This window comes from Physeter macrocephalus, chromosome 8 (assembly GCF_002837175.3).
Source record: "Physeter macrocephalus isolate SW-GA chromosome 8, ASM283717v5, whole genome shotgun sequence".
NCBI classification, from domain to species: Eukaryota; Metazoa; Chordata; class Mammalia; order Artiodactyla; family Physeteridae; genus Physeter; species Physeter macrocephalus.
This window is the reverse complement of record NC_041221.1, coordinates 52,629,445-52,635,279: the sequence shown is the minus strand read 5'-3', so window position 1 is coordinate 52,635,279 and position 5,835 is coordinate 52,629,445.

The window sequence follows — 5,835 nt, the reverse complement described above, 5'->3', positions numbered from 1 at the left end:
TCCTAGGTATTTTATTCTTTTTGGTGCAATGGTAAATGGGAGTGTTTCCTTAATTTCTCTTTCAGATTTTTCATCCTTAGGGAATAGGAATGCAAGAGATTTCTGTGCATTAATTTTGTATTCTGCTAGTTTACCACATTCATTGATTACCTCTAGTAGTTTTCTGTTAACATCTTTAGGATTCCCTATGTATAATATCATGTCATCTGCAAACAGTGACAGTTTTACTTCTTCTTTTCCAATTTGGATTCCTTTTCTTTTTCTTCTCTGATTGCTGTGGCTAAAACTTCCAAAACTGTGTTGAATAATAGTTGTAAGAGTGGACAACCATGTCTTCTTCCTGATCTTAGAGGAAATGGTTTCAGTTTTTCACCATTGAGAACGATGTTGGCTGTGGGTTTGTCATATATGGCCTTTATTATGTTGAGGTAAGTTCCCTCTATGCCTACTTTCTGGAGGGTTTTTATTACTTAACTTTTTAAATGTTGCATTTGATGAAAACTCTAGTTCAAATACTTTTTAAGCTGTTTTGAACGTCATCTCTTTGTAGATCTCTTTTTAATTCTAGATGTTACCCATAACAAAAAAGCCAAAACCAGATTCTGTTTTTCATTGGTTTTCATCTTACCACTTTCCTATCTGCTCCTACTTCTTTAACCATTCTTTCTCAGTTCTTTCACTGCTTAAATCTGCAAATGTTCTCTTGGCCCTCTTTCCTTTTAACTCTAATATTGTCTTCCTTCCAGTTTAATGTCAACTGTGCTATCACAACTCCCAGAGCTTAATCTCCAGCCCCAATCTCTCTCCTAACCTCCAGACTCATGCAGCCAACTGCCTGCTGGTCATTTCCAATGAGATATCCACATATATCTTAAACTCAATATGAGAAAATTCCCTCCTGATCTACAAAGGACTTGTATTTAGAACATATAAAGAACGTCTCAAAACTCGACAGTTAAAAAAATCCAAATAGAAAATGAGCAAAAGGCATAAAAAAAATTTCACCAAAGAGGGATATAAGTACATGAAAAGATGTTCAACATCATTAGCCATTAAGGAAATGAAAATTAAAACCACAATGAGACATCACTACACATCTATATGAATGTCTAAAAAAAAAAAAAAGATAGTGACAATACCAAATGATGGGGAGAAGCTGGATCACTCACACATCATTAATGACAATGTAAAATGGTACTCATCACTGGAAAACAGTTCGGTGGTTTCTTAAAAAACTAAACTTGCAACTAGCATATGACCCAGAAATTATACTGCTGGGCATTTATCCCAGAGAAATGAAAATTTATGTTCACACAAAAACCTGTACATCAATGTTCATAGTAGCTTTATTCATAATAGTCCAAAACTGGAAACAACCCAAATGTCCTTCAACAGGTTGAACAGACTATTGTATATCCTTACAATGGAATGCTTTTCAGCAACGAAAAGGAACGAAGTATTGATACACACAACAGCTTAGATGAATCTCCAGAGAATTATGTTGAGAGAAAAAAAGTCAGTCTCAAAAGGATACATACCTGTATGATGCCATTTATAAAACATTCTTGAAAAAACAAAATTATGGAAATAGAGAACAGATTAGAAGTTTCTAGAGTTAAGAAGGAGGGTGGATGTGACTATAAAAGGGCAACAGGAGAGATCCTTATGATGATGAAGATGTTCTGTATCTTGACTGTATCAATGTCAATATCCTGGTTGTGACACTGTACTATCGTTTTGCAAAATGCTACCATTGGGGAGAACTAGGTAAACAGTACAAATATTCTTTGTATTATTTTTTACAACTGCATGTGAATCAACAATTATCTCAAAATAAAATATTTAATTTAAAAAATAAGGCTGGCAGGTGTAGTAAAATATTAATGATAGAATCTAGGTGCCAACAGAAAGGGCAATGAATATACTGTGCCAGAGATAGGGAAGCAGAACATGCCTCATACTTGACATTTATACATTAAACATTGACATTCCTAATTGTCTTTTGAATGCCAAATTTCAACACTGAAAATAGCATTTCCAGCTATTACATTACCTTCCTGCTGGCCAGCAAGCACTTCAGTTCAATTAGTTGAATTGTACAATTAGTAGAATATTGTATGTTGTAACTATTCATCAGAACTTCCTCTAAAATTTTTAACTCTCATTACTCATGCTCGGACCACCACTTTCTTTCCAACTCCTTTATTTCTTTCTTTTGATCCCCCTTTTCCTTCCAATCTATCACCCTCATCTTCAACCCTTCCTCTAGCTAGCTGAAACCATGAACAGCCTGTCAGCCCCTTCTGCCTTTATTCTTCTGCCTTAACTCCATCATGAAATTACACTCCCACTAACAGGCTTCTCAGTTTCCACATCAGGTTGGGAAGAGTTGCTAGAGAATAGTCACGAAATTGTTCAGAGTGTTGCCCCTACAAGTCCCTGGTCTCCAACCTCAGGGGGACTTTTGGTACCACCCAGCTGTCTTCCTGTGAGCACTCCCCCTTCCTCATCAGCTTCTTCTCCCAGAGCAGCTTTTGCAACTGTTGCCACTCTCCTCAAGTCCCTTCTTTTATGTCTCCCACCTTCAGAGTAAAGACACTTCCTTCTTTTTTGCTGAGAACATGAAGACCGTCTGAAGTTTCCAGCACCTTCCCTCTCCTGCAGTTTATCTGCATTTGCTTCCATTTCTTAGTGACATAGCTTTTCTCCCATCTCAAATTATTCCTGCTGCCTGTACTTTGAGTTTATGAACTGCTACCTCCTCTGGTCTTTTAATCTCTCAATTCCGCCCCCCCCCCCATTTCCCTGATGTGTTCCCTTACCTCATTGCCTTTGGCTAACAAATTAATCTTTCTCCCATTAAAACAAAACAAAACAAAACAAACCCATAATAGCAACAAAAACGTCCTTAATACACTTGTCTTTCAAACTCCTCATATCTCTCCCCTTTATTTCACAGTCAAGCTTAGAGCTGTCTATACTTCCTAATACTTGCAATTGCTTGCACCCAAATCACTCACAAATCTATATTATTCCAATTGCTAATATCACTGGAATGCCTATTTATGAATTTATAGTGAGAAATATAACCCAAACAGAATAGAATGTTTGTATCAGTGTCATCCACGTATTCTGGAGATAAAGTATAGCACATCGCCTCAGTTTGTGGACTCTTGACTTAATAAAACTGAGTTGCTCATTAACTATGTGATCTTAGGCAAGTTATTTAACGTCTCTGAATCTCAGTGTTTTTATCTATAAAATGGGGTAAGTAATAGAACCTACCTCATAGGGTTGTTTTGAAGATTAAATGAGATAATCCATGTAAGTGTACTTGGAACAGAGTTGGTGCTAAATATTAGCTATTATTGTTGTTATTTTTCCTCTCAAAATGCAAATTTATCCAGATAGTCAAATTATAGTCAGAAGATGGCTTGGTGAAGGAGGGTGTGGTTCCCAGAGGCGGTTGTTCATTCAGCTCTGTAATGACCTCAGACGGCACACAGCTGCCTAAGTGACTTTGGGGCTCAAACTCAGGGAATGGGCGTGCTTTCCTGGATTCTTTAGAATCCTACTTTTATTTGACATCTCCGCACAATTTGACACTCTTGGGCTTTCCCTCTTTAATCTTCTATTCCTGTCTTCTCTCAGTTTTTGTCCTATGTAAACAGAGTAAACAGATTCCTCTTCTTCAACCTAGCCATTCAGTTTGGTGCTTCTCTTTCCTCTTCTGCCTCTATATACTTTTTCCTAAGTTATCTCATTTCTTACTGTGGCTTCAGCTATCAAATCTCTAACTCTAGGCAACATCCCTCTAAACTCTAAGTCCATGACTTAACTGTTGACTGAACAATTCCACTTGGATGCCCCGGGTGCCAAATGAAATGTCCAAAATGGAATTAGTGAGAGGCCCCTGTTCGGTGAGTCTGCTTTCCTCTGGTTTTCTCACTCTTTGGGACTGAGGCACCAAAGCCAGAAACCTGGGAGTCATCCTTATCTCTGGCCTCTCATTAATGCCTTATACACATCTGTCAGCTTCTTTCTGCCATCTCTTGCATTTGGTCCTTCTCTCCAACCCCACAACCATTACCTTAGTAGCCATTATCACTTCTCACCGGAATTTCTGCTACAGCCATCAAACAGGCCTTCCTGCTTCTAGTTTCATGCACTTCACAGCTACTAATCTCACACCTCTGAGTATCCTCACACCTAGAACAGTGTCTGGCATTTAGCAGACATGCAATAAATATTTACTGAAGGAACAAATAAATGAATTCCTATCCTCATGGAGTTACAGTCCAGCTAAGAGACCAACATTAAACCAATGTGTGCACTAGATGTTGGGGAAATCCCAGGCAGTTTCCTGGCTCTTGAAGATGGATTGGCGCCCTGATCCAGATGGGAGTCAAGTGCTGACTGGCTGGGGCTACATTTCATAGCAGGCCCAAGAGACTAGGAGAGGAAGACAATTCACACAAATGAGACCCAAGAGAACAAACACATCAGCTAATTCTTCTCTCTGTTAATGAGGCCCCCATTAATTTAAAATGGTATATAAGTTGCCATGATGATCTGGGCAGGGAAAAGTGAACAGAATTAACTAGGAAAGAGTTGGGAGTGATGGGATAAAATGAAATAAGGCTTATATTTTAAACTTTTACTTGGAGACAATTGTACATTTACATGCAGTTGTAAGAAACAATACAGAGAGATTTCATTTCCCCTTTACCCAGTTTCCTCTGATGGTAATATCTTACATAACCATGCATTACTATAATACAATATCACATCCAGGAAACTGACAACATACAATACACCCACCTTAGTTTTACATGCATTCATTTTTGTGTGTGTGCACACATGTAGTTAGTTCTATGCAACTTAATCACGTGTAGATTCATATGATCACCACCAGTTAAGACAGGAATAGTTCCATCGCAAGGATTCTTCATAGTACCTACTTCTCTCCAAACCCCACCCCCTCCTTAATCCCTGGTAACCACTAAACTGTTCTCCATCTTTATAATTTTGTCACCTTTATAATTTTGTCATGTATAAATGGAATCTTACAATAACCTTTTGAGATTACTTTCTTTTAACTCAGCATAATTCCCTTGAGAGCCATCAAAGCTGCATTTATCAGTGATTTTCTTGCTGAGTAGTATTTTATGGTATGAATACCACAGTTAAACCATTCACCCATTAAAGAATTTATGTTGTTCCCCGTTTGGGCTATTATGAACAAACCTGTTATAAAAATTTGGGTAGAGTTTTTTGTGTGAACATAAATCTTCATTTCTCTGGAATAAATGCCTAATTTGGGCTGCTTTAACAAAAATACCACAGACTGGGTGGAAGCACATCACTTAGCTGGTTTCACAGGTTCACAGCTGGAGAGGATCTTCGCCACTTTATAATAAGGATTGCCTTTTCTCCATTGTCCAAAAACATCTTCATTTCTGTCTGATACCTCATCAGAATCACCTTTAGTGTCCATATTTCTAACAACATTCTGTACATGATTATTTGTATACTCTAAGAAGATGGACGCTTTCTCTACAGCTCTCCTCTTTTCCTTTCTCAGCCCTGACCAGCATTACCATTAACAACCCCTTCACAGCAATGTCGACTTTTTCTTGCATGCATCAAAAACTACTACCAGCCTATACCCATTAACAAGTTCAAAAGCCTCTTCCACATTTTTAAGGTATTTGTTACAGCTGCACCCCACTTCTGAGTATCAGATTCTTTCTTAGGGTTCTTCAGAGAAAGAGAACTAATATATATTATCTATATAATATGTATATATTATATATATATTATATATATATATTA